Genomic DNA, 24,415 nt, shown 5'->3' with positions numbered 1-24,415 from the left:
ACCACCAAAGCAGTCGTTATTAAGAAATCAGCGGACAGGGATCCTTCAGATCCAAAGACGTACAGGCCAATATTCCTAATAAACACCCTAGCAAAGATTCAGGAGAAGCTATTGTGTAAGCACTTGCGATTACACAGAGCTATCAGGGGTGTGAGCCAACACAAATTCAGCTTCAGAACTGGCAGATCAATAGATGATGTCATCAACCAGTCTCTACACATAGTTAATACGAAAACACAGAAATAGGCCATGGCAGTAATGTTTGACATTGCCGAAGCATTCGATAATCTCTGGTGGCCAACATTGTTTCAAAGGTTAAGTCATCTGGAGGTACCGCAGTCACTACACAACAGTTTCATAGACTACTGTAAAGACCGGGTAGTCGAGCGGTACTAGGACAGCCGGAAGGTATTTAGAAGAATTACCAAAGGCTGTCCTCATGGTTCGATCTGCGGCCCCATCATCTGGGACATAACAATCGAACCCCTTCTACATCTTCTAGATGGGGATGACAGGGCAGACGGAACTGTCGCCTACGCAGATGACTTATTAGTTGTAGTCACTGCAAACAACAGAGCCCAGTTATGAGACAAAGCCAGTGGAACACTACAAACAATTACACAATAGTGTCACAACAATAAACTCAGGATAGCCGAAAATAAAACAGCATACACTTTACTGAAAGGGTCGCTCCAAAGGAATCCTTTTGTTAAAATTGGGGACACAACCATCAAACGAGCACACATTACGCACATCTTGGGGTTCAGATAGATGAAAATTTAATTTCCACGAACACATAAGGCTAACAACATACAAAGCAGAAAAATACTACACAAACTGGTGAGGCTAAATTCAAAACAGAACAGAGTACCTCTACCAGTCATACTAATACACCACTGTGAGCTCTTTGAATCAGAACTCAGCTTCGGAGCTAGCACATGGGCACATATGCTGAACCTGCTCACCAACAAAGCATCGGTCAGACGAGGGCAGAGAAGCGTCCTACTTAGGCTATCTGGAGCCCTCGGCACTACCTCAGCGGATTCACTGTGCTTGGTGCTCGGAATATACCCCATAGATATCACGATCAAATATCACGCTGCAAGATACTGGTTAAAGATGGTGAGATTAGATAAGGTACACACAATAACTGGTGGGCCGATACAGACGATACGTTACCTTAAAAGTTGGCGTTTGGATACATGGCAAGATGAGTGGGATGTAAGTGATAAAAGGATCTAGACTGCACGACTTCCTCCCTGACATAAGGGAGCGGTTGAGAATGAAACATATCAATCCCAGCCGCGGTATGGTACATTTATTAACCGGACATGGACCTTATCCCACGCACTTAAACCGCGTGAGGCAGACATCCACATGCACATGCGGGGAAGAAGGTTCCCCACAACACACTGTCTTTTTCTGCGGGTAACACACGAACAAGAGACAAACACTACACTTAGACTACACAGAAAGACACATTGATTTATACACAGCAATAAGAAACGAAAAACAATGGGCACAATTAAACGTATTGACAAACAGTACTTCAAAAACAACACTTGAATAGTACATGCGGACACGACATGACAGACATGCCTACGTGCAACGTAACAACAATCTCCAGAGGGTGGACAGCGATACCCACAGTAACAGCGAAATCAGTGACAATGAGGAGGAACAGGAGTGGAAAGGCGAGATGTGACAGTAAATAAGCATAACGTTCTGGCGATCTAGCCAAGAAACCACAAACTGCAGTAGACGGATGGGCACCTAGGGTTAATACTTAGTATTAGTAATAAATAGGATAAGCAATACTATTTCTCTGCTAATAACCATTTGTGTGTGTGTGTGTGTGTGTGTGTGTGTGTGTGTGTGTGTGTGTGTGTGTGTGTGTGTGTGACTGGCGGTCAACTGCTCGAGGAATTATTGTTTGTAAATGTTGTAGATAAAACAAAAGAAAAAATTGCAATAAGATGAATAAACGAAAATTGTAAGATGTACCACCTGTTTTAAAACATCAGGTAACAAGTCTATAATTTTGCAATAAATATATAAGTAAATAATTAAATAAATTCCTAAGTGTATGGCAATGAATTTTAAATCACCACAGATTTTCCATTTGTGTTCATAATATTTGATTGAGTCCAAAGGTGCTGTCATATTTGCATATATCTCCTTCATGTGAACTGCATGACAAGCAGGAATAGAAGGAAGACGATTGTCATTGTGAAGTTACACAGATTTCAGACTAAGCTTGGAGGAGTCTATGAATAGCCTCCATTCAGCTGGATCATGGTTCAAATTCTAAGATTTCTCCCTCCCTCTGATCTCCACGCGATCTGAGTGTGGGAAAGGCTGACCTGAAGAACAGAAGAGACTCGAAGCGTTTGAGATGTGGTACTACAGAAAAGTGCTGAAAATTAAGTAGACTGCTAAAGTACGGAATGAGGAGGTTCTCCGCAGAATCGACGTGGAAAAGAATATACGGAAAACGCTGACGAGGAGAAGGGACAGGAAGATAGGACATCTGTTAAGACAGCAGGGAACAGCCTCCATGGTACTACAGCGAGCTGCAGAATCTGAAAGCTATAGAGGAAGACAGAAACCGGAATACATCCACAAAATACGGAGAGGTGACAAAAGTCATCGAATACATCCTAATATGGTATCGGACCTCCTTTTTCCTGGCGTACTGCATCAATACGACGCGGCATGGACTCAACCAGTCGTTGGAGGACCTTGCTGAATTACTGAGCCATGCCGCCTCTATAGCCGTCCATAATCGTGAAAATGTTGCTGGTGCAGGACTTTGTGCACGGATTGACCTCTTGATTACGCCCCCATAAATGTTCGATGGGATTCATTTTTGCTGATATATGTGGCCAAATGTTTCGCTCGGGTTTTTCAGAAAGTTCTTCAGACCATTCACGAACAAATGTGGACCAGTGATAGGGTGCATTTTCATCCGCAAAAATTACCTTTTTGTTTGGTAACGTGAAGATCATGAATATTTCCAAAGAATGATCGGTTCAGTTGGACTAGAGGATCCAGTACACTCTATGTAAACACAGCCCACTCCAATATGGAGCCACCATCAGCTTCCACAGTGCCTTTTTGACAAGTTGGATCCATGGATTCGCGGGGTGTGCGCCACTTTCGAGCCCTACCGTCAGCTCTTACCAAATGAAATCGATACTCCAGTTATCTAGGGTCCAACCGAAATGATCACGAGCCGAAGAGAGGTGTTGCATACGATATTGTGCTGTTACCAAAGGCAATCGCGTCGGTCGTCTGCTGCCATAGCCCATTAATGCGACATTTCGCCGCATTATCCTAACGGATACGTTCGTCGTATGCTTCACATTTTATTTAAGCGGTTATTTTAAGCAGTGTTGCTTTTCTGTTAACAATGACAACTCTACGCAAACGCCGCTGCTCTCGGTCGCTAAGTGAATACCGTCAGCCACTGCGTTGTCTGTGGTGAGGCCTGATGCCTGAATTTTGGTATGACACTGATGACGCTGTGGGTCTGGGAATATTGAATTTCCTAACGATTTCAGATATGGAATGATCCAAGCGTCTAGCTCCAACTACCATTCCGCGTTCAGAGTATTTTAATTCTCATAGCGCTGCGATAATAAGGACGTAAACCTTTACGGATTAATCACCCGAGTACAAATGACAGCTCAGCCCATGCACTGCCTTTTTATACATTGTGTAGACGATTTTACCGAATGAATGGATGGGCAAATATCTGTTAGGTACTTTACATATGTAGAATTGTGGACAGTTGGGTCTCACGGAAAGCGTGCAAGGGACAGTCCCTGCAGTCGCGCTATTCGTCTGTGTCCTAGGTTGCTCAGATGCTACATTCAATTCATCTAACAGACGACCCCTTGTGTGCGACATGCTCAGTCGCTGACTCGGATGCACACCGTCTGACTTTTGCCGCGACGGGCGAGTGCTGGCTACTGAAGAAGCGCATGCTGGCATTACTCTTGCGACGATTGCCGGAGTCTATCTCCCCTGATGATATATTGCGTCCCGACGGCGTATACCTTCCATCGACCAGGACGAACGCCGTTAACTGGCTAAAAGGCATGGCCTTTTTCTATATATTTTGCGATGCTCCTAAAGGCACACTCGACTTTTGGTCCCTATTGATGACGACGCATGCAGCTTTCAGCCGCCACCCGAAGTACAGAACCCGTTTCGCAAATTATTTAAGTTCATTATTTGCGGATACTCCTGCTCACTGGGGCGTTCCGGGTATGAGACGTTGAATATGAAGAAGAATCCTCGAGCATATTGATCCTCTACGGACGGAATAGGGGAGAACCACTCCCAACAGACGAGAAGACGACTCGGACGCTCGACTACGGCGGTTGTAGGATCGTTTAGTAATGAAACAAAACTAAATCCATAAAATAAAAAAAAATAAAGAAATAAAAATGTTATAAAAAATCAAAGAAAGAAATAAATAAAACAACATAGACCAACCCACTACATCCTCTTCCTGATCCTTCGATCCTCGAACACGTTGCTTGGGCGTGGCAGCGGGATGGCCAGGCTTCGGGTGTCGACCCCTGTCCTACCCGTCGTCTTGCTCCTGCAGCGGTTCCTTAAAAAAAAAAAAAATGGATAGAGCGTCTGCCATGTAAGCAGGAGATCCTGGGTTCGAGTCCCGGTTGGGGCATACATTTTCAGCTGTCCCCATTGAGTTATATCAACAAGATCTGTCGGCAGCTGAGCGTTTCAACTAATTATCATTTTTTTTCACTTCAATATAATTGAGGACGTAGGCTGCAATACTTAGGAATGAGAAGGAGATAAATTTGGGGCGGGCCACTTCAAACCCATCAGAAGACTGGTGACGTAAAGAAAAGGACGTCACTGTTTCATTGTCCAGTTTGTTTTCCTTTCCAAAACCACGTTAGCCCATCGTCTGCTGAGGTGTTCGAGCGACTGGCAGCTTTATTCGCGGCGGCGCCGTTCACCATCCTCGCGGCGCCCGCAGTCAGACACTCAAAACGCCAGCCGGAAGCCGGCGCCCCGCGAGCCGCGCTCCGGCCGACCTCTGCCGCAGCGAGCGCGCTCCGCAGAACCGCCCCGAGACGACCAGAAAATTGAAAATTAGGAGGGAGCCTCTGCCGTGAACCGGGGCGAGTCAGAAGGCCCCTACGGGCGAAGGGCGCTAGAAAGTACTCGGCGAGCGTGTGCGCGGGGCAGAGCAGGAAGGCGAGGCGCTCCGGTGGCCGGGCCGCGCTGGGACGCGGCGCGCGCTTTTACCGCCCGCGACCTCTGCCGGCTTTCCACCCGGGGGCTTTCTCTGCCGCAGACCGGCTGCAGCATCCACACCAACATACACACAAGCGTGTGGCGCCTGCGGCTCAGCGCCTGAGGTGCACTGACTGGCAGAGAGAGACGGCTCCTCCCCCCCCCCCCTCCCCTTGCCGACCTTCCCCTACCATCCTGCAGCTGCTGCTTGACAGGTTCCGGAGAAAAGTACCTAAGTGGTGAAAGTGACAAGGCCTACGTTCGAGATGGCTACATCCCCAGTTCCCATATAGCCTTGGCTGGCAGCCTCACAATTGTCTCGTGCTAGTTAAAGGTCACTGAACGACGTTTCTAGTAGCGGTAGTAGCAGCTTTCCTGCACGACTTCATCCATAGTTTACTACGTACTCCATAAGCTGCGGTACAGTTCACAGTCTTGGCTAATTCGCAACAATGTTAACTGCTTTTTTTGGGCATCTCTGATATATGAGCTGCACCAACCTGTTACAGTGAAACAGACTGGCAGATTAAAACTGCGTGTCGGACTTGGACTCGAGCATGGAACCGTTATTTCCGATGAAGGCAGAACTGTGAAGGAGGGTCGTTAATAGCTCTGTTGGTAAGAGCATTGCCCGAGGCAGGCAAGGTTCTGGGTTCGGGTACAAGTCCACCACACAGTTTTAACCTAGCTGGAAGTTTCGAAAGTAGCACACATTCAGTTTCACAGGAGAAAATAAAAAAAATTAACCCTACACACCTGTTATGATGCTAGCAGCACGTCTCTGAATATGACCCATGCCTACTGTCATGCGTGCTTATTTAGCAGTAAAAAAAAAAAGAAAATAATAATAATAGTAATAACTTAGCCCTAGAAACCTGTTATGATGCTAGCAGCACGTCTCTGAATATGACCCGTGTCTACTGCTTAGTACGTGTGGAAACGAGACTACAATCGTTCTCCCATAACTCTGGGTTTTATGATTGCTCAGTGAGGTGGCACGTAGGAACCACAATACATGAAATATTATTACAAGAATGTGTAAGGTGTCAGGCACATCCAACACCTTCCATGAAAACCCTGACATGATAAGCAAATCCAGTAGTACGTCACATAGCTCCGAATAAATCGTGACATTAAATTAACCAAAGTAATACGAGTAACGAGTGAGCAAATGGAGTACCACAGACTAACACAAGAATGCCTAAATGCATGTCACACCTTCCCACCGTCAGATAGACGCAGTACCGAGGGGAGAAACGAAAACAGAAGGCGAGAGCAGAACCGTGTTAAGCTGAAGGCCCTACGATAAGGGACGGACAACCACGTCTGTAGCTAACCGCTAGGACCACCCCCAGCCCATGTTAAAAGCTAGAGCCCTCCAGAACAGTATAGATCTTACGATAACACAAAAAGGGCCACACCACCCGCAAGTTTTAGCGTGAGACTTTTTCGTGTCTCTGTTACATCAGGACCACCCCCAGCCCATGTTAAAAGATAGAGCCCTCCAGAAGAACTGTATAGATCTTACAATAACAGAAAAACGGCCACACCCCAGCTGCAAGTTTTAGCGTGAGACTTTTTCTCGTCTCTGTTACATTACAAACTTTAAAAACATTGCCCCACCACGAAAAGTAATACGTTTCTCATTGGATAGACAGAATTTTTGTAGGCGGAGCTTAAGGTTAACATTGAGACCCTGATTGGTCAGATGAAAACACAGCCAGATAGCTTTTTTTTAAACCAACTTCGGTAAATTGTAGTAACGAGAAGTTAGGAGAGAGTTGCTTCCGAGATGGCGAGGTGAGCGGAGCTGTACTGCCCGCCGCCCCCTGACGAACACCGACAAGGTAATGAACACACGCGATGCCGTGTAACAGCGCATGAAGCTTCATTCAGAACTGCAGAAGTCTCATCTGTTACACCCCATTTTTGCGTAATACTAGTGTCGATCGTCAATTAAAGCTCACGGTGTTCACATTTGCCACTTGAAGTAAAAATCTGAAATGCGATGATTTTTCTGTTATATAGTTATTGAGAAGCCACATGACAAGTTAGATAAGTAATTAAAGATAATTGAGGGTCAGTGTAGACCATTTTGATAGTTTTCTCTTTTGTGAAACTTAATTTAAACCTATATTATAGATGTGGCATAGGTCATCCTTCAATCCATTGTAGAACTTGGAAACCCATTCTGGGAATATTCGTTCACAATTTTGTTGAACGCAGTTGGTTTTTACCATCCTGTATTAAAACATTTCCTTTTATCAATAGTGCAATTTATAAACAATGTTTTGTGAGTAGAATAAAATTTCCAATGGTAAACTTAACTGCTTTTTCGACGTTATTTTACCAGCTAACTAAAAATAGGAAAGCCTTGAACCCCTTCCACTAAATTTAGTTAGTATTAAGATTCTTTTACAGGGAGTGCAGTGGAGCTGACGCTGAAATCATTAAGTATTTGGTTATATCATCGCTAGTCTCACTGAACTCTTCTGAACTCTACATGTCATGTGTGGTCTGGCGTCTTCTTACCAGCAACAGGTCCCAGGTTCAAACTAGTCAATTCCCTAAAAAACACGCTCAGAGCGTCGTTGCGCGAAAGTGGTAGGGAGACACGATATAGAAAACAGACACCACGCAGAATGTTAGAAATGGAAAAATGATTTACTTAACTTGACACACTTCTTTTCCAGGGAGTGCTGAGTAATTTACAACTGTCATTCAGCAGCAAAGCGTGCGTTAATATACTAATTAACAAACTGTTCTTGTCAGGTGAAATGTTCACCATGTACTAAAGTACAAGTCCATCTAAAACTTTGGCAACTCGTTCGTCGTATTCTATGATGCTGACTCGTTCAGACGAGATCACGAACGGGGCCAGAGCACTTCCATGCTCAGCTCTATATTGACCTCCAGTGGGGGCAGGCCTTACTGAGAAGGGAGGCGTGGTGTTCAGAAGCGCCCCCCATTCGTCGTTGCAGATTGCAGCGAGACCGCGGTAACGTCTGTGGTATCGACGTGCTTTCCCGAATTTGGCGTGCCGCCGAGCACTCTGGACGACACCACAGTAAGGATCTAAATATGAGGACCTACCGTCTTTTATGTGGCTTTCTTTAAAGGTGCTCTACGCTTCTGCACGAATGCTCCCAAATAACACGAATCCGTTATTGGCTTTCCGTACTACACTGCTGCGCTAAACTTAGGAACGGAAGTAACTTTCGTATGATGCGTCACTGCCAGGTAACAAAACTCGATAAAACTTCGATAGAACTGCTGCAGTACAGTACAGAAAGCAACTGAAAGAAACAGGTATCGAGACTAACAGAAATGACACGTTTATTCGAAGACAAGAATTACAATGAAGTCAACGCTATTCGCAGTAGTCTCCTGGACATTAAAAACAGCGGGAATGACTCTTAATAGTTGTGTGATCACCACAGACTCCATTCATGATCAGCAAATTGCTGGCCACAAGGTCGCCAATTAGTTCCTGTGGTAGGGAATTACCAGCGTGGTTTTAACTGCTGGAAGTCGCTGTTATATGTGGACGTATTACGATAGTCTCCCCACTGCTCCCTACAATATGCCTTCCCGCAACACGTGGAAGAAAGAACTTGCCCCCCTTCTAACAGCCGTGTACCGCAAGTCTCTAGAGGAACAGAAGGTTCCAAATGATTGGAAAAGAGCACAGGTAGTCCCAGTCTTCAAGAAGGGTCGTCGAGCAGATGCGCAAAACTATAGACCTATCTCTCTGACGTCGATCTGTTGTAGAATTTTAGAACATGTCTTTTGCTCGAGTATCATGTCGTTTTTGGAAACTCAGAATCTACTATGTAGGAATCAACATGGATTCCGGAAACAGCGATCGTGTGAAACCCAACTCGCATTATTTGTTCATGAAACCCAGAAAATATTAGATACAGGCTCCCAGGTAGATGCCATTTTCCTTGACTTCCGGAAGGCGTTCGATACAGTTCCGCACTGTCGTCTGATAAACAAAGTAAGAGCCTACGGAATATCAGACCAGCTGTGTGGCTGGATTGAAGAGTTTTTAGCAAACAGAACACAGCATGTTGTTCTCAATGGAGAGACATCTACAGACGTTAAAGTAACCTCTGGCGTGCCACAGGGGAGTGTTATGGGACCATTGCTTTTCACAATATATATAAATGACCTAGTAGATAGTGTCGGAAGTTCCATGCGGCTTTTCGCGGATGATGCTGTAGTATACAGAGAAGTTGCAGCATTAGAAAATTGTAGCGAAATGCAGGAAGATCTGCAGCGGATAGGCACTTGGTGCAGGGAGTGGCAACTGACCCTTAACATAGACAAATGTAATGTATTGCGAATACATAGAAAGAAGGATCCTTTATTGTATGATTATATGATAGCGGAACAAACACTGGTAGCAGTTACTTCTGTAAAATATCTGGGAGTATGCGTGCGGAACGATTTGAAGTGGAATGATCATATAAAATTAATTGTTGGTAAGGCGGGTACCAGGTTGAGATTCATTGGGAGAGTCCTTAGAAAATGTAGTCCATCAACAAAGGAGGTGGCTTACAAAACACTCGTTCGACCTATACTTGAGTATTGCTCATCAGTGTGGGATCCGTACCAGATCGGGTTGACGGAGGAGATAGAGAAGATCCAAAGAAGAGCGGCGCGTTTCGTCACAGGGTTATTTGGTAACCGTGATAGCGTTACGGAGATGTTTAACAAACTCAAGTGGCAGACTCTGCAAGAGAGGCGCTCTGCATCGCGGTGTAGCTTGCTCGCCAGGTTTCGAGAGGGTGCGTTTCTGGATGAGGTATCGAATATATTGCTTCCCCCTACTTATACCTCCCGAGGAGATCACGAATGTAAAATTAGAGAGATTAGAGCGCGCACAGAGGCTTTCAGACAGTCGTTCTTCCCGCGAACCATACGCGACTGGAACAGGAAAGGGAGATAATGACAGTGGCACGTAAAGTGCCCTCCGCCACACACCGTTGGGTGGCTTGCGGAGTATAAATGTAGATGTAGATGTAGATGTAGATGTAGACCACGGCAAGTGTTTACAATGCTAGTTGTGAGAACACGTAATGCACCCAGGAACACTGTCGACTGTTTTCATGGACCAGGTGTTAGGCTGTGAGGAAGCATAATGTTGCGTGGGCATTTGGTTCCTCAGTCTCCGGATGACAACGGATCCTGGTGGAGGAGTTCTTGGAACAACAGGATGTTTGGTGAATGGACTGGCCTCCCAGTTCTTCCGACCATCTCTAATCTCCTCCTCCTCCTCCTCCTCCTCCCCCTCAGTTCCCACGACTTAAATCTCATGGAGCACTATTCGAATACTTTGGCGAGATGTACTGCAGCACGTCAAATTGCACTACGACCTTCCAGGAGTCGCCAAACGCTCTTCCGGAGGAATGGAACGCCCTGCCACAGCAACACGTTACCAACCTCGTGGCCAGCATTGGATTACGTTACCGAGCTTGCACTGCCGTCCATGGTAACCACACATGCTAGTAAGCACAATCTCATGCCTTTTGTAAATCACAAATCGCGGTGACTTGGGCTTCTCATAATGTCATTTCCAGAGCTGCACTCACGACAAGCATGAATACTACCTTAGTCGTTTGACCATCACACAGTGATGACACCTATCTGTCGACACCAATATCATAAGACATCAGTTTGAAAACGTTGATAATTCATTCCTTAGGTGCATTGAGGGTATTAACGGCCGTTTTGTGCTTTCTTGGGAACGTAATTTTGCTTATTTTCAATATTCACCAACGAATATATTACTGGTAAATAATTTTTTGAGCTAATCATATATTTGTGAAGTAGTTTCTTGGTTAACATTGACATTATGGTACAGTGTTGAAAACATTTCGAAAATCTAGGAAAAGAGAATTTCCCTATTCACATCCGTCTTCAGTTTGTTGATTTAATTGTCTGAAAACATAGTTAAGTGTTCCACACCAGTGACATCACACACATCCATGTCCGAGGCAGGATTCGAATCTGCGACACCGGTCGGTAATGATATCTTAGACCTTGTAGCTACAAATAGGCCAGACCTTATCGACAATGTCAGTATGCAAATGGGGATTAGCAACCATGATGTCATTATAGCAACTATGATTACGAAAGTTAATAAATAAGTAAGGAATAGGAGGGTGTTTGTGCTAGATAGTGCAGATAAGTAGTTATGAACATCTCAATGAGACAGTGAATTTACTGAGCGAGGTGGCGCAGTGGTTAGGGCACTGGACTCACACTCGGGAGAACGGCGGTTAAAACCCGCGTCTGGCCATTATGATTTGGGTTTCCGTAATAGCGGGATGGTTCCTTTGAAAGGGTACAACCGACTTCCTTCCCCATCCTTCCCTAATCCGATGGGACCAATGACCCGACTGGTCCCCTCCCACAAATCAACCAACCAACAGTGAATTGGTATTTCTTAATATGAGTAAGATGGATGTAGAGGAATTATGGGCAAAGTTTGAGAAGACTGTAAGTCGTGGTCCGGAGTTAACGGATAAAGGATGGATAAGACCCACCATGGTTTAATAACGAAATGCGTATGATACTGGAGAAGCAGAGGCTGCTGCACTCTAGGTTCAAAAGGGGACGCACAAACGACGACAAGCGAATGTTAGTAGAGATTCGCAAGTCTGTGAAAAGATCTATGGCGAAGCATACAACAACTATCACCTCACGCCTAAGCAAAAGATCTGGCAGAGTAACCGAGAAAATTTTGATCGTATGTAAATTCTCTAAGCGGGTCTAAGGCTTCCTCTCAGTCCCTTCTTCATCAGTCTGGTGTGGCACTTTTAAATTTCACGTTGAAGAAATAGTTCACGCAGGAGAACCGTACAATCATACCGTCATTTGACCATGGGAGTGACTCTCATATGGACGACACTGAAATAAGCATACCTGGCGTAGAGAAGCCACTTAAAGGATTGAAAACAAATAAATCACCAGGTGTGGCTGGAATCTCAGGATGATTTTACAGACTCTACGGCACTGGCCACTTACCTAGCTCGCCCAGCACAAAGACCCAACCGACTGGAAAAAAGCGCAAGTGGCTCCAGTATGTAAGAAAGGTAAAAGAACGGACCCCCCAAATTACAGACCAATCAGTACAGAATGCTTCATCACATTTTCAGTTCGAATACAATAAATTTTCTTGAGGGTAAGTAGCTTATGACCACGATTGAGCGTGATTTTAGAAAGCATCGAACGTGCGAAACTCAGCTTGCTCTTTTTTCACTTGATATACTGTCAACTATGGGTGAAGGGCAACAGGCAGATTCCATATTTCTAGATTTCAGGAAAGCGTCTAACACGCTGCCCCATCGCAGGATATTAACGAAGGTACGACCATATGGAATAATTTCACAGATATGTGATTGGCTCGAAGATTTTTTAAATAATAGAACCCAGGATGTTGTCCTCGATGGCGAGCGTTCATCAGAGACAAGGATATCGTCAGGTGTGTCCCAGGGAAGTGTTGTAGGACAGCTGTTGTTCTCTACATAGATAAATGATTTGGCGGTTAGGGTGGGCAGTAATCTGCGGTTGTTTTCTGTTGAAGCCGTGATGTACGGTAAGGTGTCGAAGTTGAGTGACTGTAGGAGGTAACAAGACGACTTAGACAAGATTTGCAGTTGGTGTGATGAATGGCAGCCAGCCCTAAATGTGGAAAAATGTAAGTTAATGCGGATGAGTAGGAAGAACAAACCATTAATGTTCGAATACTGTATTACTAGTGTCCAACTTGACATAGTCAAGTCGTTTAAATACCTGTACGTGACGTTCATAGCGGTATGAGGTGGAACGAGCATATGAAAACTGTGGTAAGGGAGGCCAATGGTCGACTTCGGTTTATTGGGAAAATTTTAAGAAAGGGTGATTCGTCTGTAAAGGAGACCGTTTATAGAGCGGCCCCCGCAAGGGATCGAGAAGACAAAAAGGCAGCCTTCATCGCACGAGCGCGAGCGAACGGCCTGACTTCCTCCGACGCTGAATTGGCGCAGCTCGCTGAACAAGCGGAGCTCCTAGAAGCTACAATACAGAAGGGCTGCGCTGTGCAGTAGAGGAGGACGCTGAACGGTGGCCGACCGCCGCCGTTCTGCACCAACCTGATGAAGCTGTACCAAGCCACTGACGACAAGTCGCAGCAGAGGGCCTAACAGCAACGCATGCGTTGCCGCGCCGAATTCCTTTGTTACAGGGAGGAAGCCACTGCGGCCGGCCCTGGAGACTCCAAACGAGCCCAGCCGCAGCACCCGGACTGACCCAGTTAACGAACACGCAGCACTTAGGTAACGATGCACGATACCTCACACTAACCTTACCTCACCTTGCATGCTCTATCGCAGCTAGCAAGCCGCTACTGCCCTTACTAGCCGTCCTACTGTCGCAGAGGTTTTTTTCCCTTGGCGCTTGCCTTGGCACTTTTTTTCCTCTGCCCTTACAACCGCTACCCTTCAATCGTTTTCGACCACTTCTATCTCCTGATGGACCATGTTAATGAGTAATCTTACCCAGACGCATGGATAACATCACAGCCCGCATCCTGTGACGCCTGATTCAAAAACTAACATGTTTACGGAGGTGACAGTAGAACTTTTGGTTTGGTCACCACGTTGGTGTGGGCGTGGAGGGGCCCCATCCTTTAGGGTGCTGGCGCGACCTATTCTCGAGTACTGCTCCAGTGTTTCGGATCCTAACCAGGTCGGATTGAAGAAAGACATCGAAGAAATTCAGAGGAGGACTGCTAGATTTATTACTGGTAAGTTCGAACAAAACTTAAGTGTTACGGGGATGCTTCGAGAGCTCAAATGGGAATTCCTGGAGGGAAGGCGGCGTTCTTTCCGGGAAACACTACTGAGACAATTTAGACAGCGGGCTTTTGAATCTGACTGCCGAACGATTCTGCTGCCGGCAACATACATCGAGCGTAAGGACCAGGAAGACCAGATAAGAGAAATTGGACTTCATACGGAGGCGTGCAGATTGTAATTTTTTAGGACGGGCACAGAAGGTGAAATGACAAGTAATGGCGCCATGCACCTTATGGTAGCTTGCGGAGTATATATAAAGATGTAGCTGTAGATGTTAGTAACTATATATCAACTCTGCTAAGCACAAATACTTTCTTTGATGATCACTCCAGTGTTTAGTCTTTCATCTTTGGTGACCGTCATCGTTATACAGGTACTACAACCGATACTTAACTTTCTCTGCGATGACTCTCTCATATACATTTGGTTCTTCTAGTGAGGCTCTGTATTCCTGCAACGTCTATCGATTGTCCAACCTGATTATAAAACGCGGGAAGCAGAACTCTGAAACCGGTCACAATAAAGCTGTTCTTAGCTTACTAGTATACACTGTACTTCCTCAGAGTTCTGACGAAAAAATCTCCTCTAAATTTCTTGTTACTGATTTCATCTCTTCCTTCAATTTCTTGTTGCCTTCTACAGCAACACTAATTGATGAAAAGTATCCGGACACCTATTAGCTGCCATTAATGTAGGCTGTGTCCACTCTTCGCTTTTATGACGGCTTGAATTCAGCTGGGGACACTTTCATTGAGGTGTCTGAATGTTTGTGGATGAACAGCAACTATTATTCCTCAAGAACCGGAACCAGAGAAGCTATTTGGGTTAATTTAGAAACTAGGTCCTCGCCAGCGATTGCAACATACGGTCGACTTACGTCATGCACGTTTTAACGGCGGTTTTAGCGTGGTCACCTTTACGTACTCCCCCTGATGAGCATTGCACTTCATGTGTGCTATCTTTTAAGTTGGCTTGGACATGTACACTTTATACTGATTTTAGGTATGTTCGCCGGCCGGAGTGGCCGTGCAGTTCTAGGCGCTACAGTCTGGAGCCGAGCGACCGCTACGGTCGCAGGTTCGAATCCTGCCTCGGGCATGGATGTGTGTGATGTCCTTAGGTTAGTTAGGTTTAATTAGTTCTAAGTTCTAGGCGACTGATGACCTCAGAAATTAAGTCGCATAATGCTCAGAGCCATTTGAACCATTTTTAGGTATGTTCATTGCAGCCTACATTTAGTTATTTCCTTTGTTTGGTTTTGTAATACTGGTAGCTTTCTCATGGGCCTTACTGTTCGGATATACGGTTTCATTTTTAATTTACAGTTGCACGTACTCTAATTCAGCGCACTCTCTAATACAAGATTCATGTCTTCAGCATATTTTCGCTTCTTTAGAAAGGGAGCTGGACTAGATTGTGTAAGACTTCAGAAATGAAAATTTTGTACAGCTGTACCGGAAGTTTCACTTAAGAATAATTTACATAACGATTGTGGATGACTCAGTATCGAGCTTTTAATAAATCTTTGCAGAAAGTCTTTATTTGTAGTTTACTCTTAGATGGAAATGAACTGTGGACGATGAACAGTACAGGCAAACACAATACAAGCCTTTCCAATGGAGATGCTACAGAAGAACGGTAAGGGCGAGATGGGTTGATAGGCCAACTAACAAGGGGTTACGATATGACTAAAGGAAGCGATTGGTTGACAGAACACATGCGGAGGCATCGAGGCTTTGTCAGTATCCTAATGGCGGGAGAAAATTATAGAGGGAGACCAAGCTTTAACTACAGTAAGTAGTTGCAAGCTGGTGTAGACTGTAGTAGTTATAGTGAGCTGAGGCGGCTTGCATGGGAGGGACAAGCGTAGAGAGCCACATCAGACCAGTATTTTGACTTATCAACAGGTCAACATCTATAGTGCTGCTGTTCGTACAGGACATATTGTTGTTTTATAAAGTATTATTGTTTGAAACTAGTTCACGTGCACTGCAGATATAAAGTGGCAGAGAAAAAACAGCTATTTATGTAATTTATTGTTCCAGAGAAAAATCAGCTATTTTTCTAATTTATTGGTACCACATTGCAGACATGACACCAGTTCAGCAGTTAGTGCACACAGATAAGTGATGATATATAAAGTGAATTTTCACTCTGAAGGGCAGTGTGTGCTCATATGAAACTTCGTGTGCAGTTAAAATTGCATGCCATAATGGCAACCGAACGCGAGACTTTTGCATTTAGCAGGTAAGTGCTCTACCATTCGTCTACCATTTCGTCACGTGAAACACGCAGTGAGTTCTGCGATATTACGGCAGTGTCCCACGCAAACCGGTAGGAAGTAAAAGCGCCCCCCACGTCAGAAGCAGAGAGATAGACGCCGTATTCTATCTGTCGTGATCAATAGAAGCCCATATTCGGTGGGTTTTAATTTATACCTTACACCCTAAGAATATATGCTGTTTCTACGCACCAGGACATTGAAGGTCTCGAGGGAGAAATGTTATCGGTACGATTTGTTTGCTGGCATAAGCTATCACCAGCGTACCGGTAGGCAAAGATGAAGCGCAAAAATCGATAAGTAGGCGCTGTATCAAGCGCGGCTGCCACGAAATAGGCCCGAGACACACCGACAAGCAACGAACCGACAACGCCCTCTCGACAGCATGTATTTAGGCCGCCGTCGCTGACCGGAGGGGCTCACCAACTCACACTCCAGTTTGGCATCTGTCATTCACTCGCAAAGCGGGGCTCAGTTCACCACCGGCTACGACAGTACATATCGACTAGATTAGTGCTTTTAGCGGGACCAGCAGTGAGACTGAAGTTCGGAATAGCAAGATTTCCGATAGTGTCTGCAACGGGACTATTGCTGATGAGCTTATACCACAACGCATGGACTCTATCCCAGTTAAGCAAACACTTGCAGTTATGTAAATAAAGAACTCTATTAATCATGTGTGCATTTGTGTTGTAGAAAGAGGATAGCGGCCACCCATAACAACATCCTCTCCCTTGTTTCCTTGTGGTACAAGACTCTACAAGTTGTTGTAATGAGACGGGAAATGTCATGCTGGCGGTTAAACGGCTTCCGTACTTCGTTACTTTTGTTATGATTGTCGTCGTCAGTTGTTATGATGACAGATGGCCAATGCTAAATAGAAACATACATTCCAGGTTTGGCAGTGAAGTCGGTAAGGAACTGGCTGCATAGTCTGTATCTGTAACGGCTGAAATAATTAGTAGTCGTAGTGTAAGTAGGCTGTTTATGTTTTCTTTATGTAAGTAGGCTGTTTATGTTTTCTTTATGTAAGTAGGCTGTTTATGTTTTCTTTATGTAAGTAGGCTGTTTAGGTTCTTATATTGGTAACGCCGCCGCCACGTAGCGCTCTCTGTACGAAAATCACTGGCTGTGCTGTGTGCAGTATGTGGCTAGTTTGCATTGTTGTCTGCCATTGTAGCGTTGGGCAGCGGCAGCTGGATGTGAACAGTGCGTAGCGTTGCACAGTTGGAGGTGAGCCGCCAGCAGTGGTGGATGTGGGGAGAGAGATGGCGAAGTTTTGTAATTTGTCATGAACTGCTACATATATTATGACTATTAAGGTAAATACATTGTTTGTTCTCTATTAAAATCTTTCATTTGATAACTATCCCTATCAGTAGTTAGTGCCTTCAGTAGTTTGAATCTTCTATTTAGCTGGCAGTAGTGGCGCTCGCTGTATTGCAGTAGTTCCAGTAACGAAGATTTTTGTGAGGTAAGTGATTTGTGAAAGGTATAGGTTAAAGTTAGTCAGGGCCATTGTTTTGTAGGGATTATTGAAAGTCAGAATTTTTTCTTCTTTTAATATTAAGCTACATTCACTATGATGAGGAATACTGTTATCCTCAAATATAATTGGCATTATTAATATGTTATTTACCTTGGAAATATGCTTAGACATTATTTATTCTGTTTTGTTTTAATGCTCATGTGTAAAGTTGATGTTTCGAAAGTTATTCTGATCTTTTATGTATCTACTTATGTCATAATTCCTGTAACACTGATGTATATGTTAATTCGATTCTTTTGTAAAGCCTGTATTACTACAAATGTTATCTGTATTGTTATGTTCTTTAATGATGTATTTTGTACCTTTGTTATTGTATTTTTATGTTATAAAATTGTAATTGACACCAGTTCATCTAATTAAGAAACTTGTACGTTACATTTCACTTGGTCATAGTATATGGACAATATGTGAGAAGTAGGGACTGTTAGTGTTTGCAAGTGTGTTGATAATTCAGCAAGGGACTGGATAACAGCATTGCTGGTTCTAAGGACAATTCCAAAAACTTTGTGAGTGCACAAGTGGTGGTTCATGGACTTGCTATATTGTCCGCAAGACTCTTCGATGGTGATTGTGCACCTGCACAGTCACAACAGATGGCTGCTGGCCATCTCTACAAGGACTACAGTGGGTCTGCATCTTTGATGACCCAACAATACCATTATTTCTACAAGGACTACAGTGGGTCTACACCTTTGCTGACTCACCTATACCATACTCTCTACCAGGACTACAGTGGGTCTACTCTGTGATGACCTACCTACCAACATTCATCAACTTCAACTGACTCTGCTGTGGGTTTGCTCCATTGTGGCCCATTACCTGTCAGCATGTCAAGAGTCAGCACTGTCTTTCCGTTGGAAGGACACCACTACTTCTTCAAGACTGCATGGAAATCCACTACTTCCATGTGCAATTTTTTTTACTAATGAGACTTTGTAAAAAAAACTGTAATTACTATTATGATGAATGATCAGGACTGTCTTTATGGACTGTGAGAAAATTTTAGCTTTTGACCAACATTGTATTAATCAGTGTGTGCATTTGATATCTTTCTTACTGTAATTATGAAAAAAATTTTCAAATCTGTATTGGCCACTGGCCAAAAAAATTTGTAAAATTTTTTGTGAGGAGCATGGGGGCTATGTAAGTAGGCTGTTTATGTTTTCTTTATGTAAGTAGGCTGTTTAGGTTCTTATATTGGTAACGCCGCCGCCACGTAGCGCTCTCTGTACGAAAATCACTGGCTGTGCTGTGTGCAGTATGTGGCTAGTTTGCATTGTTGTCTGCCATTGTAGCGTTGGGCAGCGGCAGCTGGATGTGAACAGTGCGTAGCGTTGCACAGTTGGAGGTGAGCCGCCAGCAGTGGTGGATGTGGGGAGAGAGATGGCGAAGTTTTGTAATTTGTCATGAACTGCTACATATATTATGACTATTAAGGTAAATACATTGTTTGTTCTCTATTAAAATCTTTCATTTGATAACTATCCCTATCAGTAGTTAGTGCCTTCAGTAGTTTGAATCTTCTATTTAGCTGGCAGTAGTGGCGCTCGCTGTATTGCAGTAGTTCCAGTAACGAAGATTTTTGTGAGGTAAGTGATTTGTGAAAGGTATAGGTTAAAGTTAGTCAGGGCCATTGTTTTGTAGGGATTATTGAAAGTCAGATTGCGTTGCGCTAAAAACGTTGTGTGTCAGGTTAAGCACAGTCGTGTATAAGTTGTTCTAAGGGGACGTTTCAGTAGGTAAATCATAATATATATTGTAGTCATGTTACAGGCATCTTCATATGCTGCATACATAGAATTACAAACAGATATCTAGAGAGGCATTAATTATGCCATACTTGACTAAGCGCCTTGTTAGAGGTTGCTTCCTGTCAGCTGAAGACGATCCTACATTTCTAGTTGACGTCCCGAGCAAGAGTGGACGAGAAATTGCTAGATTCTTGTCACAAGCCGTGGGGCGATTCCAGCGATATCTATTACGAACCGCGGTCGGTATCTGCAACCCCTAACAAGTGTGGTATCGAACGTTGATACCACAATTTTCGCTCTATAACTCCTGTGTTATTAAAGTAAGCCGTTTTAAGATAGCGGCACGTTGAAGATTCATGAAAAACGTGTCGTTTTTCTTAAGATTTGTTAGAATTAAACGCCAGTTAATAACATGTTGGCGATTAAAGCCTTCAAAATATCTTAGGATTAAATAAAAGATCGCCGCCAGTAGCAGTTCAGTGTAGCGTAATCAGAAGAGACGTCACCTTGTAGAATAGAGGCCGAACTGGCAGAGGGTACGTGTCAATTTTTTTTTTCCATCTTCGTGATTTCTAAAAGGTTGTGGAGCTTTCTGATGAAATTAATAGAAAATAGGAGTGATTTTGTTCGGAGGAGGAGATTAATGGCTAACGTCCCGTCGACAACGAGGTCATTAGAGACGGAGCACGAACTTGGATTAGGGAAGGATGGAGAAGGACTTGGCAGTGCCCCTTCAAAAGGAACCATACCGGCACTTTCCTGAAGCGGTTTAGGGAAATAACGCAAAACCTAAGTCAGGATGGCCTGAGAGTCGCCCTCCCGAATGCGAGTCCAGTGTGCTCGTTACTGCGCCACATAGCAACCTTGCTCGGTGTGTTTGTTCTCGTCGCTTAAGTTTTGTGCGTTGGTGTCCTTAGTGACTGGACGTGTATCTTTCCTTTTCATCTTATTACATGTTCACGGATGTTGAAGTATTTATTTCTGTAGATGCCAGACCGAAGAACGTGACTACTATACGGACAAGAGACGAAATGTAGTTTTTAATAAGGGATTTCATTTAATAAGGAATTTCACGCGCGTCCATTTTCCTGAACAAACTGTGGGGCTTGCGAATCAGATTAAGCGACGACTTGCGCTGTAGAGCGCTGAGAGCGCCAAATCACGTTAACCAGCTCGTCCCGGTTGCCGGCGCAGCTGTCTCTCGTGACATCAGTTACCTCGCCTGTGTGTCGTGTGACGACACGGCTTTAGTTTCCAAACAGTCCATACGAGAGTCTGTGCAACGATCGAACAATGCTGTGTTTGTACGACAGTCCTGCGTGAGCGATTTCTTAAAGGAGAAAATTAAAACTTGAGCTTTCCTCAATCAACGTGCATCACGTTCCCTGCAGTCTCACTGTGGCGTTTTACAGCACGCAATTTGAGCACACCGCACTGCCTCTGCCTGGAAATGACCCGCACGCCGGCGGACAATCACTTGTTGGCTCTCGTTGGCGCTCGTAGCAGCCACTCGAACCGAACGCCGCGTGTTACCGGCTCGTTAACGACTGCTCACGCAGGACTACCCGTCAGCGAGCGCGCGTGCTACATGCTCTTCGGCGAGGCGCGGCCGCTGTAATTTTCCGTTTCACGAGTTTTGCGGCGCGTCGCTCGGAGTGACGAATGGTTGACGGCTGGCGCTCCGCGGCAGTGGCCTACAAGCGCGTAGGCAGCCGCCCCGGCCGCGGACGTCATCCATCAGCGGCCGCCTGCCGCCTACTCCCTCCGCCGCCGCCGCCACCACCGCCGCCTCCAGCCTTCCTCCGCGGCGACAGCGCCCGTCGCCAGCGCGGGGTCGCGGGAGGCGAACCCGCGACCTGTAGGACAAGGGCGCCGCGCGCGAGCGCACGCTACCGGCCGGCGTTCCTCGGCGCCCGCTTTATGCCACAGCCTGCAGCCATTGTTTCAAATTCGACATAAATAAGGGCGACGGCGCACGCGTTATTTCTGTTTTGGCATCTCGTTACGCTTGTCTGCCCCGCGGAGACGCGGGACGGGGCGGACCGCGCCGCGCCAGCGCACTGCAGCGCAGCGCAACCTCACCGCAAATCACGGGCGGCCGACCGACCGCGCGCACCCCGCCACTAACTCACGCGGCCGGCCTCACGTGTCCCTTGTTCCAGGCGGCCTCGTTCTGTTAAGATCAGTGTTCTCTCTCGGCGTCGCGCCCCGTGCTCGTATATTCGTGCTTTCCTCCCTCGGTGTAGTCATTTTTACTGCTCTGGAGCATCCGTGGCCATTGTACGACATGCAAGTAGTCTCCGTGGAGTTTTCTTAGTATACCGCCAGGTTAAGATTAAAAATGGCTCTGAGCACTATGGGACTTAACTTCTGAGGTCATCAGCCCTCTGGAACTTAGAACTACTTAAACCTAACCAGCCGAAGGACATCACACACATCCATGCCCCAGGCAAGATTCGAACCTGCGACCGGCCAGGTTAAGAAGCGAAAACTGAACACACAGGGTTGGCTAAAATGATGTTGCAACTTATATAGCATTGACTTTTATTTCATTATTTATCATTATTATAATACACTCCTGGAAATGGAAAAAAGAACACATTGACACCGGTGTGTCAGACCCACCATACTTGCTCCGGACACTGCGAGAGGGCTGTACAAGCAATGATCACACGCACGGCACAGCGGACACACCAGGAACCGCGGTGTTGGCCGTCGAATGGCGCTAGCTGCGCAGCATTTGTGCACCGCCGCCGTCAGTGTCAGCCAGTTTGCCGTGGCATACGGAGCTCCATCGCAGTCTTTAACACTGGTAGCATGCCGCGACAGCGTGGACGTGAACCGTATGTGCAGCTGACGGACTTTGAGCGAGGGCGTATAGTGGGCATGCGGGAGGCCGGGTGGACGTACCGCCGAATTGCTCAACACGTGGGGCGTGAGGTCTCCACAGTACATCGATGTTGTCGCCAGTGGTCGGCGGAAGGTGCACGTGCCCGTCGACCTGGGACCGGACCGCAGCGACGCACGGATGCACGCCAAGACCGTAGGATACTACGCAGTGCCGTAGGGGACCGCACCGCCACTTCCCAGCAAATTAGGGACACTGTTGCTCCTGGGGTATCGGCGAGGACCATTCGCAACCGTCTCCATGAAGCTGGGCTACGGTCCCGCACACCGTTAGGCCGTCTTCCGCTCACGCCCCAACATCGTGCAGCCCGCCTCCAGTGGTGTCGCGACAGGCGTGAATGGAGGGACGAATGGAGGCGTGTCGTCTTCAGCGATGAGAGTCGCTTCTGCCTTGGTGCCAATGATGGTCGTATGCGTGTTTGGCGCCGTGCAGGTGAGCGCCACAATCAGGACTGCATACGACCGAGGCACACAGGGCCAACACCCGGCATCATGGTGTGGGGAGCGATCTCCTACACTGGCCGTACACCACTGGTGATCGTCGAGGGGACACTGAATAGTGCACGGTACATCAAAACCGTCATCGAACCCATCGTTCTACCATTCCTAGACCGGCAAGGGAACTTGCTGTTCCAACAGGACAATGCACGTCCGCATGTATCCCGTGCCACCCAACGTGCTCTAGAAGGTGTAAGTCAACTACCCAGGCCGGCAAGATCTCCGGATCTGTCCCCCATTGAGCATGTTTGGGACTGGATGAAGCGTCGTCTCACGCGGTCTGCACGTCCAGCACGAACGCTGGTCCAACTGAGGCGCCAGGTGGAAATGGCATGGCAAGCCGTTCCACAGGACTACATCCAGCATCTCTACGATCGTCTCCATGGGAGAATAGCAGCCTGCATTGCTGCGAAAGGTGGATATACACTGTACTAGTGCCGACATTGTGCATGCTCTGTTGCCTGTGTCTATGTGCCTGTGGTTCTGTCAGTGTGATCATGTGATGTATCTGACCCCAGGAATGTGTCAATAAAGTTTCCCCTTCCGGGGACAATGAATTCACGGTGTTCTTATTTCAATTTCCAGGAGTGTATTATTTCGTTTTATTTTATTTACACTACTGGCCATTAAAATTGCTACACCAAGAAGAAATACAGATGACAAACGTGTATTCATTGTACAAATATATTATACTAGAACTGACATGTGATTACATTTTCAAGCAATCTGGCTGCAATGATCCTGAGAAATCAGTACTCAGAACAATCACCTCTGGCCGTAATAACGGGCTTGATACGCCTGGGCATTGAGTCGGTGTACAGGTACAGCTGCCCATTCATCTTCAACACACAGTTCATCGAGAGTAGTGACTGGCATATTGTGACGAGCCAGTTGCTCTGCCACCATTGACCAGACGTTTTCAGTTGGTGAGAGATCTGGAGAATGTGGTGGCCAGGGGAGCAGTCGAACATTTTCTGTATCCAGAAAGGCCCGTACAGGACCTGAAACATGCGGTCGTGCATTATCCTGCTGAAATGTAGGGTTTCGCAGGGATCGAATGAAGGGTAGAACCACGGGTCGTAACACATATGAAATGTAACGTCCACTGATTAAAGTGCAGTCAATGCGAACAAGAGGTGACCGAGATGTGTAACCAATGCCACCCCATACCATCACGCCGGGTGATACGACAGTATGGCGGTGACGGATACACGCTTCCAATGTGCGTTCACCGCGATGTCACTAAACACGGATGCGAACATCATGATGCTGTAAACAGAACCTGGATCCATCCGAATAAAAT

The sequence above is a fragment of the Schistocerca cancellata genome, chromosome 3, assembly GCF_023864275.1.
Source record: "Schistocerca cancellata isolate TAMUIC-IGC-003103 chromosome 3, iqSchCanc2.1, whole genome shotgun sequence".
NCBI lineage: Eukaryota > Metazoa > Arthropoda > Insecta > Orthoptera > Acrididae > Schistocerca > Schistocerca cancellata.
Note: the sequence above shows the minus strand (reverse complement) of the source record.